The sequence below is a fragment of the Ictidomys tridecemlineatus genome, chromosome 1, assembly GCF_052094955.1.
Source record: "Ictidomys tridecemlineatus isolate mIctTri1 chromosome 1, mIctTri1.hap1, whole genome shotgun sequence".
NCBI lineage: Eukaryota > Metazoa > Chordata > Mammalia > Rodentia > Sciuridae > Ictidomys > Ictidomys tridecemlineatus.
The window spans coordinates 141,953,998-141,966,675 of record NC_135477.1 but is presented as its reverse complement, the minus strand read 5'-3'; the positions used below and the strand labels follow the sequence as shown (position 1 = coordinate 141,966,675).

At 39.1% G+C, this 12,678-nt stretch overlaps 1 long non-coding RNA gene across 1 annotated transcript; it reads right to left on the bottom strand.

Annotated features, from left to right (window-relative positions):
* Positions 1-527: 527 nt before the first annotated feature.
* LOC144377412 (uncharacterized) lies at positions 528-12,208 on the bottom strand. The gene is made up of 4 exons (XR_013438386.1): positions 11,829-12,208; positions 5,358-5,454; positions 4,671-4,734; positions 528-891 (listed from the first exon to the last, which is right to left on the bottom strand). It is a non-coding gene; the product is annotated as an uncharacterized LOC144377412 (long non-coding RNA).
* Between the last annotated feature and the right edge of the window lie 470 nt (positions 12,209-12,678).

The following is a 12,678-nucleotide window of genomic DNA, read 5'->3' as shown; positions in this document are numbered from 1 at the left end:
TCTTTACATAGCTACCTATTTTCTCTTCCTACATGTCCCCTATGAAATAGGACAGTTAAATTTCCCTAAGATTGTTGTGAAGTCAAAGGCTTCTTTTCCTTTTATTGACACTTCTGAAGGAAAATGACAATTCCCAGCTTCCTTGACTAAAATGAAATACATGATGTGATTTTTATTCCTAACTTCACTGAAAAAACATTAAATCCATGTACTAAATTTGTACCTACATCCATTACTATGATTGGTAAGAGTAATATCAATACAAATTTATTTGTTTGCTATTTCATCTCTAGCCTATACCTCTCAAAGGAAAAAAAAATTAAGCATAAAATACCTGAAGGAAAAGGCAACTTTATTGACTTAGATTAAGACACTGTTTGGTAGCCATTAATTATGAAAGTTTTATGTCTGTTAAGATCTTCAAATAGATAATGTATTCCAAAATGTTTCCTTAATGAGAATTGGATGGACCTTTACACAGAAGACTTAAAATGAAACAAATGCCAATTGGCCTGGGAATGCAGTCCTTTGAAAACGAGAAGGAGTTTTATTATTATTATCATTACATTATTATTATACAGTAAAGTTTTACAAAACAGTAGCATGAGAAGAAGTATTACAATTTGGTGGGGTGGAAAGAAAGGAAGGATAGTTATCAGAGTGGCAGATTTCACAATTCAAGAGATCACAGTCCTAGAGGAGTCCGAGGGTCCTTGTTGGCCTCATGATGTCCTTGAGTCATGGACATAATCCCCTTTGCAGAAACAGGAGGGGAAAGGAACAAAGGCCTCTTTGAGAAGTGTGATAAAGGAGTCCCTGGAGGATGTCTGAGCTCTTGAAGCAAGCTTCATGGCAACAGCTTGACTCTGCTTCCTGCTTCAGTGAAGGTTGCTGGAATATGAATTAGGGGTGAAGCACAGGAGCACTGGGGGCTATTTACATGTTTGTGTTAAAATTTGATTTCCCAACTCGAGAATACAAGTGATTCAGAATTAAATCAAAATAGTGATTTAAAGTTTTCTTACAAAAGAGCACAGTGCATTAAATAAGCACCAACCATCTTTTGCTCTTACAAGTGATCCAGGAGGGAAGACACAGAGCAAATTCCATCATCTCTAGTGGCAGAGACAAAAGAGTTGTCTGCAGAATATGGTATCCCATCAATGGTCATAATATCAGACCATATCATTAAGGATTATGTATGAAATTGCTTCTCAGGTCAGGATTCAATCATCCATATTATACTACTTACCATTAATTTTTAAATGTTAACAAATAAAATTAATGTTTTCCTTTGATGCCATATATATATATATATATATATATATATATATATATATATATATATACCTTTAAAAAATACAAGTCTACAAAAGAAACAATAGGGAGGAAATGTATAAGATAGTATGAAAATTACTTTGTATGAAATTTAATACAGATATTTACTACCTGTATCTGTCTTAAGGCACTTTTGAGATGTCCTTCATGTTATTTCCTCAATTCTCAGTTTCAATCAATTGTAAAACACATCAACTTAACAACACCTTTGGGTAAAATTAATCTACAATTACACTTTTAAAACTAATGGACAGGGGCTGGGGCTGTAGCTCAGGGGCAGAGCACTTGCCTAGCATGGGTGAGGCACTGATTTCAATCCTTAGGATCATATAAAAATAAACAACAACAACAAAAGGCTTGCTGTCTGTTTACAAACACAAAAAAAAAATTAAAAACTAATGGACAAATCCTAAAGAATTCACCACTCCTTTAAAATTCACTTATACTCAATTGTGTTCTTCCAATTCAAAAGCCTAAAGATCCCCCAGCACTATCTCTGTCCATAGGAGTTTTCAGAGCATCGTGATGGTACACTACTCCTAAATCACACTTTCGAATCTTTTCTTATTGAGCAACTTTTAAATGAATTGTATAATTTCAAATGTTTAATCTGCACTTTTCACTTAATTGAATTAGTTGGGTTTCTAAATTCTTCACTGAATCAGTTACTAAAAGTTCAACAATTTCTCTTGAACGTCAACCGGAAGCTGCTGATGGTGGTGGATAGTCTTTCAGCCATTGTCTTTCATGACATGTGAATTGTTCCTGCAAACCTTTCCTAGGCTGAAAAAAAGAAAAGAGCAATAGCTCTATCCTAGAATGGTAATTTCTGCTACATAATTCTACTGCCTGGTATTTGACAATGATGTGCATTCATGTTTTTATTCAGTGCTGCACCCTGGTGTGCTATTTTCCAAAGCATTTACATGACACATGATGCCGTCAGCCCAGTAACATAGCTGAGTGACCATGAGATGAACTGACACCTTCTATGCACAAACAAGTTCATATGTCACATAAAACACATCCTAAGTTGCAGTCCTCTTATTGTTGGCGAAGTAGGTTTTCTTTACATTAATCAAATATAATAACTGAATTCCAGAAACTATTCTATAATATAGACCTAAAGGGAACTTATCAGGACATAATGGAAATGATTGTTTTGTTAGTGAACTGGGAGCTATAGATGACTCTAAAGGAGACTAATGGGTTCCATCCAGCAAAGTTTACCTTTTGGGAAGATGTGATAGACAGGATTTCTAAGATGGTCTCTTTAAAACATGCCTACAGTAGTCCCCAGAAACTGTAACTCAAAGATATCACACACATGAAAATGTTTTGTTACATGACAAAAGGGACTTTGCATAATTAATATTACTAGTCAATTAATTTTAAGATGAGATTATTCTGATCTATCTGGGTATCCCCAGTATTATCACATGAGCCCTTAAAAGCAGGCTACTTTTTCTGGCTGGTGGCAGAAAAGAGAGACAAAGGGGAAGTTCAAGAGATTTGAATTAGGAGAAGGATTCAATGTACCCTTACCTGCCTAAAGAAGGAAGAGGCACATGAGAAAGAATCTCTGGGGGCTGTTAGAGCAGAGCAGACTTAGATGACCGGCTAGCGAGGAAATGGGGATCTCAGTTCTACATTGCAACATACCAGATTCTTCCAACAGAATGAATGAGCTTGAAAATGTGTTCCTCCCTAGATGCTCCAGATTAGTCTATCCTGGTAGACACCTTAACTTTAGCCTGTGAGATCCTGAGTTAAAAACCAAGTTATACTTGCAAAGCCTCCTGACCTAGAACTATGGGTATTGTTTTAAGCCAGTGATTAAAAAAAAAAAAAATCACACAGGCAGGGCACAAAAGAGGAGGATTCTTGTACAAGGCAGACAAGTCACTCTAACCGGGTGATGGAGAGGATGAGTGGGATCCCAGCCAGTCTACCTATACCTACTGAAGGTAGATAATAATTCAGCCAGTGACTGGTGCGTGGATCATCAGGGGTAGCTATCTGTACATATGACTAAGGTTTTATAGGGTTTCTCTTTCTAGAAAAGAAGTACATAAAAAGTTTATTCTTAAAAATCTGAATTTTTAAAGTGATCTTTTTAAAAAAAAAAAAAATTCTTCCTCATTCAGAACCTAAGAAGTCAAAACTCCGTTAAGACCCACACTGAAATTGTTTTGTTTGAAGTATTTATTTATTTATTTATTTATTTATTTTTTGCTAATTCAGCCTATGTAAAAATCAACATATCATACATTATGTCAAGGGCATTTTCCCACTTCCTCAATGATTTGTAACCATTTAATTTACTGAATGTCTCCTTCATTCACCTAATCTCCCACCCAAAATAAATACTTCCTCTCCTTCAAAGGCAAACATTAGTCTTCATTTATTCGTCAGAGATGAAATAACCCCTCTATCAGGTGCCAAAACATTGTTTAGCAACTGAAGATGGTCAAAGACAAACAAGATACAATCTTTTTCTTTAAAGGAGATTCAAGAGATACATCATGGAATGCCCAAAAGAGAAAATATTCACTTCCTGAGCTGTCACAGGTCTTCAGGAGAAACTCAGAAACTAGAAACTGGAAGATAAATAACTTGCTGAGATTCAAAGTGCACTGAGGGAGAAAGGAAAATCCTGCCACAAGCTCTCATGAGAGATACTATGTATTTGTTTAATTTTTTAGTTCACCTTTCAAACAGACCTCTAGACTCAGAAATGGTAGAGAAGTATGATGAATATATTTAGTAGGTGAAAACACAGGTAAGAAAAAGAGTAGCCATTACAAATTTCATCTGCACACAGTTTAGTCTAATCAAGAGGAAAATCAATCAGAAGGCATCTGATCCGTGTTTTCTTGATACTATTAATTCTATCGCTAATCCAGTATCCTAGGAGCTGGGATTTGTTTTTCTTGCTGTGTTATTAATTTATTAGTGTAAATTTACACCTGTCAACACAGATTTACAGCAGTGAAACTTCCCACCACAAATATTATAGGCTTCAAGGACACACAGTTAAGAACTTGAAACACTTAAATTGCTTTAACCCTTGCTAATATATTTGAGTTTCACTTATATAAAAAGATAAATAGCAGGAGTCCTAATAGGAAAAAAAAACTGTACTTTAGTAATACTTCTGATTTTTTTTCTCCTATTTTTCTTACAAATTCTAAAGTCAATTAAATCTGTGAATCACTACTCTCAATGCCAACTAATGATGATGGTAATTCTGCCCACATAAGGCCATTTACAGAACACAAGGCTAAATTTTACTCCCTTCCTTTGAGCAGTTCAAATGCAAAAAGACTCACATGTTTTGCCATCATATCCTTCACATTGTTTGCAGCAATTTTATAGAAAATGCACCGCTTAGCACTGCAGGAAATAAAAGAGATTTCACACACTTAGGATTGAGCTGTGATACATACAAAAGGTATAAAAAGACTCCTGTGGATGAGAATCAAGAACTGGTCAAGACAGTAGACAGGAGCTTGACCTGTATGTACAACCTTCCATTCTCACTGTTCTCACCATCCAGGTCCTCATCATCTCCTGCCTGGAGTAATCTGGATAATTTCAAATGCCTTCCCATATACTGTTCAAATATTTTCCAAATAATTTTCAAAAATTGCTTCATTTTGGATTATAATGCATCCCTTCTTAAAAACTTTTGATGTCATAAGAAACAAAAAGACTGAAACTCAATGAAGCATTAAGGAAACCCATTGACCAGCCATCTGCCCACTTCTCTTCCTTGCCTCTTCTCTGGTTATGCCCCTCATGCCATTTTGACAGAAGATCCATTCATCCCTAGCTACTTACCATTTCATAGCACATTTGGTGTGTTTCAAACTCTGGTGCCTTCTTGTTGCCTTTTTCTTTTTGAGCCCCTCCCCAGGACCCTCTCTCCTGAACCAAGTCTTCTTGGTTCCTAAGAAATATCTTCTCACCTTTCATAACTATAATCCTTTTCAGCTCCCACCCACACTTAGACCAACCTCAGCAAAGAAGAGACCAGTTCCTCCTTTGGGGTACCTCAGCATCCTCTGCAGACATCCACCAGAACTCCTATATGGTAGATCATCCTTTTCGTGTCTGTAATTATAGCAAACTATAATAAGGCAGAATCCATATTTTCTTCTTTATATTCTCCAGAACTGTCTTTAAGGGCATTAAAACGTTAGAACTAGTAGATCTCTACATAAAACAACTGCATGGGCTAGAGATACAGTTCAGTTGATAGAGAGCTTGCCTCACATGCACAAGGCCCTGGGTTCAATCCCCAGCACGACAAAAATAAATAAATAAACAGATAAATAAATAAGTAAATAATAAATGAAACAACTGCATATGCCAAGTAACAGTGTACAAGGAAGTGCTCAGGTATGAGTATCTTGCTCTCTGCACTTTGAAACTCTGTAAAGCATCATGGAGTGGGTGGTGAATACAAAGCTTTAATGTTCAATTGGCCCAAACGCAAATGCTGACATTTCCACCTCCTATCTGTGTGAGCTCATGTTATAGTGACTATGTGAGGTGTCCCCCAAATTTTCATATGTGAGATAATACAAGAACATTCAGAGGTGAAATGATTCAATTATGAGACATGTAATCTAACTGATGGCTTAATCCACTGATATGGATGAACCAAGTGATAACTGTAGGCACGGAGGGAGAGGCTGGAGGAGGTGGATCACTTGGGGCATGCCTTTGGAATATATATTTTGTTCTTGGTGAGTGAAGCTCTTTCATTCTGTTTCCTGGTGCCATGTCCTGAGTTTCTTTCTTCAGCCATACCCTTCTGCCATGATGCTCTGCCTCACTTGGGCTCAGAGGTATGGAATTGGCCATCTATGGACTCAGACCTCTGAAATTGTGAGCCAAAAAAAGCTTTTCTTCCTCTACATTGTTCTTGTCAGGTCTTCTGGTCACAGCAATGAAAAAGCTGACTAAAATAGCACACAGACTTCAATTCATTTCCCAGTAATTCTTACCACTCAGAATAGTTGTTTAAAAATTAAATATGTGATAAGCTAACACAAGAATTGCTAAGAAAAATATCCAATCCTGTCCCTTTTCCCTGAGAATGGAGAGTGACTATGTGTACTAAACTCTTCCAGTACAACTTCTTAAAGAAGGTTAAGTTCTGAGCTTGACATTGAGTAGCCAGAAGGATTTGGACAGACAGATTTTGACAGAAAGTTCCATCCATATGGAGAAATACCTTAAGCAATGGCAATCAACTGCCTAAAACTCTTCCCAGATGTACCTAAGAAGCAGCCTTCAAATGCTATATCACTCCCACAGCTTACCCCTCATGGCAATGTGAGAGTAATTATACATAAACATAATCCAGCTTCAAACCCAAGAATATTGTAAATTGGAGAGGAGACATAAAATAGTAGTAATGCTACTTAGGAAAGATTCGTTCTTTAGTGGAAGAGTCTTTCCAAAAAACAATGTTGAAGGGTACCAGGCTGATTGCTCATTTGCACAGAAGTACACATTATACTAACAGACAGCGGAGCTGGCGTGACAAGATCTACCAGCATTTAAACAAACACAGGGTAGGTAATAATTTCCATGTGTGATGGCTGGAGTGTTAACAGAGCAGTCTAAAGCAATCTCATTTACTTTTATGGTTAAGTATTCAAGAAGCATCTCTTTTATTTTTTTTTAACATCTGAATGTTTTCATGGCTGAAGGGAGGCCAGCGTAGCCTGGAAAACAATTTACAATGATGTGTAAAGTAGTTACATTTCCCCACAAGTCTGGTTGTTCAATTATTCCACCTATATTAATAGCGCTTCATGGCATTTGATGTAGAATAGTCCCTATCCAATCACCCACTTGAGCTAGAGGAGAGCAAGTGCTATCCAAATGGAACGGAGCCCAAGTTTGAAGTTGATTACAAACTCAGGCCCCTGTGCTGATCATTTCCAGCACTGGCTTGCTGTCATTGAGAAAGGGTGCCGCTGGCAGGCGGGCCTGCTATCACTCTAATGCTAGTTCATTTCGTTTCAGATCGGCAGCGAGGTTTGCGATATCAGGAAAACCAAGGCAATTGATTCCCTTCTACTTCTGTTGAGATAAGTGGAACAATGTGTAATTTGGTTTAGGTATGAAAAAAAAATCTATGTTGTAGGAAAGGGCTTAAAGAAAGGGATAAAGACACAAATGGCAATCTTCACACTACCCTCAACACAGTAGGGATTTAATAATTTTAAAAAGGGTTATAAAGAACTGAAATAAAATCCAAAGATAAGGGTAGAAAGTGAGAGAATGCAATATTGTTGTAATACTTGTTTTTCAGTAGCATTCATAATGGTTTTTTCCCCTCCTATGTGAATGAGTACAATTGACACTGAAATGGGCTCCCGGCTTGGGTTTTCCCCCTAGATTCTAATCTACCCACAATACCCATAGCTGTTCTTTAAAAATGTTAAGTCAGATCCTATCACTTACCTGCCCCAAATTCTCTGATGGCCCCCAAATTCATCAGAATAAAATCTAAAGTGCTCACCAAAGTCCACAAGTCCCTCCTGAACTTTCCAGCCTCACTTCACCACCTGCTTAGTACTTTTTCCAACCAAGACACAAAGACACTAAGCCAGCTCTCACCCCAGATGTGGACAGGCTGTCCAGCATCCCAACCACCCACTGCAGGCTTTGTTTGCATTTATGTCTGTGTTCAAGTGTCACCTATTCGGAGGGGCCATGTCTGAACACCACATCTAACACAGAAGCTCCGTGACCCTCTTCCCTGCTTATTCTTAGCAGCCATCACCACTTCTCATTAGATGGGCTGTCCAGCTGTTCAATGATATGTCTGTCTTTTCCATTAGAATATTAACTGCAAGCTGGGAAATGCTGTATCTCAGAGCCTGGAATAGTAGGTACTACATGGGAAATGCTCAAAAACTGTGGTGGAAACGAGAAAGGTGAGAAGGAAGTTTCCTTGTCTTACTACTCCAATGCTTGCCTCTTCCTTGCCCAAAACAACTGAACCTGTGAGCTGTTTGGGACAGCAGCTGTTTTTATCTCCCTTGATCCATCGCTAGAGACAGTAACATCAGGGAGAGCTCATGGCCTTTAGAATCAAAAAGCCCAGGATACAAATCCTATCACCATCACAAAGTAGTGTTTAAAATATGGACACATGTTTTAACATCTCTAACAAACTTTAGAGTTGCTAAAATTTAACTACCCAAGAGCATTGGGCTAGATACTAGGGGTGCCTCAGAAAAATTACTGGGAGAATTAAATTAGATGACTTTCATTTTATTTTTTAATTGGCAAAAAACACATAATAGGGCTGGGATTTTGACTGAGTGCTCGCCTAGCACAATAAAGATATTGTGTCCAAATTCAACTAAATATATATGTATATATTTAAAAAAATAATAAATACTGGTGCTCTGCCCCTTACCTCATCCACTCCATCATCCCAGCAGCTTCAAATGCCCAATAAATGCACCTAGGATACCCTCTAAAAAGACAAATGGGTGCTGTTAAGACTATGAAATCGCACTCTGATTTTCTATGAACACACAAAAGAACTTGGAAGAGCACTCTGAAAATGGTAGCATGAAAACAACTGTAGGGACTATCATGACCTTTGCAAAACTGAATATAGAATGAGGTTTGGGGTCTTGATCTTTTCATCAAGTAAATGAGTTTGAGGACTGTCCAAGGAAAGAGGACTCTGGACTCTTATTCCTTAATAAGCCAAATGAAGATGAATCAGGGCCAAGAAGAATGCTAAGGGGAATGGCCATAGGCGCGAAGGTATTCTGGGATGTCACACACCCACATGCCAGAAACTCCAGGAAATTCTCCCCAGCCTGCAAATTACACAGATGACATCAGATTCACTAGAGTTCCACCTCTGTGGAAAAAATAAAAGAAAGCAGCATCACAAACAGACTCCTCCATAAACATCTTTCCTGCTACCATGGAGCCCACAATCAAACCCTGAAAACAGGATGAATGATATAGTGAAAATGAGCAGACAGAGGTAAGTAAACTATAAGCAACAGGAGAAATTCACTTAGAATTATCCTACGTGGACTCTCCCTGAATCACTTCCACTGAGCATGTGGCAGTGCCCAGAAGGGAGCTAATGTTTCTCTGAGACCCTGCAATATGTTGGGTCTCAGGCTGATATCATCATCCATGTTATCTCATTTTTATCCTCCCAGTAATCCAAATAAGTTTCTTATCCCTGTTTTCTAAAGGAAAAAACTGAGACTCTGAAAACTGTTGAAAGTATTGAAGCCAGGAATAACATGCAGCCTCCACTCTGCACAGAAAAGGAACACCTATCACATTTGTGAACTAGAAATTTATAATATACGGTGTTTTCCTGAGCATTACTCTCAGTTGATCTTCTCACACACACACCTTGGGAGACAAATAAAACAATATCGTTGTTCTCACCAGATAAGAAGCTGGGGCCCAGAACAATTGCATGGCTTATCTAACAGTGTACAGCAAGTAAGTGCCAGAACCGGGACTTGGATCCACTTCTTTAATTCTGAGAACCAAGCTTTTCTAAGAAATGATTTTCTACTCTTCAAAAAGAGGACAAGGTTTGTTTGTGTAAGCCAGCTGTATAGCCACTGCACAATCAACTGTACCCAATGAGAAGCAGAGTGTGAATTACAAGCAAATAGCTTGTCTTCTCTGCCACACCCTACTAACATAACCAAAGACGAAATAAACAATGATTGTGAGTAAATGTTCTTAAAGTCACAACCCAGCTTAGACTGTTTCACAAAGTCACAAGCAACAATCATATTTTTAAATAGCATTTGCTCCTGTATGCTTCTTCTGAAGTATACAAACAATAAGAAACAAGGTACATTTGCCCCAAGGATAGTGTGTTCTTACCCATCAGGGAGCACAGAATCATCTGGGATGCACATTTTTAAAACATATAGACTCTCAGGTCCCAGGCCCTGTAATTTTTATATAAGTGTTTCTGATGCCTCAGGTCCACACACCATGCTTTGTGAAATATTAACATGGAACCACAGTTATTTCATGACTGGTGATTACACAATATCTGTTTAATGTTAAATTGCAGAGAACAAAAATGTATCAACAATCCAAAATTCTGCTCACAAAACACCAGTAGAAGTCAGCTCCAGAAGGAGCAGGAAATCTATGTGGTTTCAGACTTTCCACACTCAAGCCTACGCCTACTCCCATAAAGGGTTTGTTTTGCTATCCAGGTTCTATTTTCTGGTCTCCTTGACACTGTGGAAACAACTTGGCCACTCACAGAGACTCGGCTAACTTCAAATAGCTGGAGTTGCCTCCCAAGGACAAAAGAGACAAAGATGGATTGAGCAGATCTAAGACCTAGAAAAAAATAATATCTGTGTTTAATAACTTCTATCTCACCTACATCACCGTGGCTCTCTCTGGAGTGGGAGAAACTAGGGTATTCGGTAGGGGCTGCACTCAAGCTACAGAGCAGTTGTTGCTCATTAACCTTGTATAACATGACATCTGATTCTTCCATAACACAGCTAACAAATCACTTCTCATATCAGGTTGCCCCAGAAGCCTTCAAACTATTTTAAGCTTAGTGCTGTGTCCCAGAAATCATTCTGAATGTTATCAATGGTGATCCTGAGGAATTTAAGAACAGTCAAAGAAAGTAATTCAAAATATTTTTCACTTTGGGAGTCTTTAAAAGACCTTTTCATTGGAGGGGGGGAAGAGGTTAAGATTTAGAATACTTGGTTTCATCCCCATTGCCAGGTTTTGCAGTTGTTTATTGAACTAGATAGGATGAAAGAAGGACCAGAAATCAGAGAGCCCCTGAATGTGAGCAGGGACAGGAGGCTGGGGACAAGAGGGAAAACAGCACAACCAATCAAACCTACCACAGAGCCTGGCAATGACTGGGAAGCTGGGAGTTATGGTCTGGACATACCAACAAGCACCCACCTTCCCAAGGTGTCTCTACAAGCGTGATGCTTTAGATAAGACTCCAGTCTTGACAATTCCGGAGCGTACACAGTAAGACATAAACACCCTCCTCAGAGCCCTAAAATTCCTAATGCTCCAACATGGTGGATGCAAATTATTACCCATGAGCTTTAAGCTCCCCAAGCTAGCAGCTCTACCACATCTCTGGCATTCAGAGCCACTGTCCTCCCACTATGCTTGAAGTTTAATAGGTCAGCCTTCCCACCATGTTCCTTTTCTGCTGCTCTGTCCCCACCTACCTGGCCCATTGATTATCACCCAGTTTCTCTCTTCTTTCACAAATAACTGTTAGACCCTCACCTACAAGGAAAGTTCCACGCACAATCACCCTCAGACTCCAGGGTCAACCTCTTCTCCCCATCTCTTTTGAACTCCCACATTCATAACCTGTCATGCTGGGCAACGTCTCCCACCACTTTCCCTCACACATTCTCAATCACCCAGATTCAGGCATTTCTTCTGCTCACCTAGAAAGGTTCTTGTCTGTACCTGCTGTATCCAGTTTCTCCCCACTCCAGTACACCCTTGAAACCATGCCCAGACTATCTGACCAATAAGTAACCCTGGATAAAGGGGTGTTACTGATTGCATTAGAAGTCCCAGTTTTTTCTTCTCCTTTAATCCATGTTCTTTGCAATATAAATCTGTAATTCCCTTTCACAGTAACTGGACTTTGTCATAAGATGTGTCTGTTTTTGCTTGAAAAGCATTTGTGCAATTGGCCTCACTTGCTCTTGCTCCTGTATGATTGCCATGAGAATATTCACGGGCTGGCCTACGGATGAGAGGCATGTAAAGAGACGAGTGCCCGTAACTCCAGCTGGAGCTATACTGAACCAGCCAAAACACCAGACAGACAAGTGAGCCCAGCTGAAACCACAACTGTTAAGTCCAGCCTAAATCATCAAGCCACAGACTAAATATACGCTTCTTGTTTTAAGCCACAGATTTGTTGAACGTTTTATTATGAGGCATTATTGTGGCAACAGATAACCAATATGAAAACACACAATACAACAGGTGATTTCAAAGGACCTACATCCACATTCTGGTCAAAACTGAGGCTTCTTCTTCCTCTCACCATCTCAGGCTTGTCTTTCACCCTCGTGATGGTGAGGATTCCATGCCCCTGGGCTAGCAGTAGAAATAAGTCATATCTGGATATCTTCTCTGTAAAACCATGACTCCATACTGGATGAGTGGAGGAGACTGCTGGTGATTGGTGACAGTGTCCAGCCATGACAGTAGGAAGTTAGCAGTGACTCGGTTCCTTACAGCTGGCTGGAACTGGTAACAGAGGGTGTTGGCTTCAGTCAC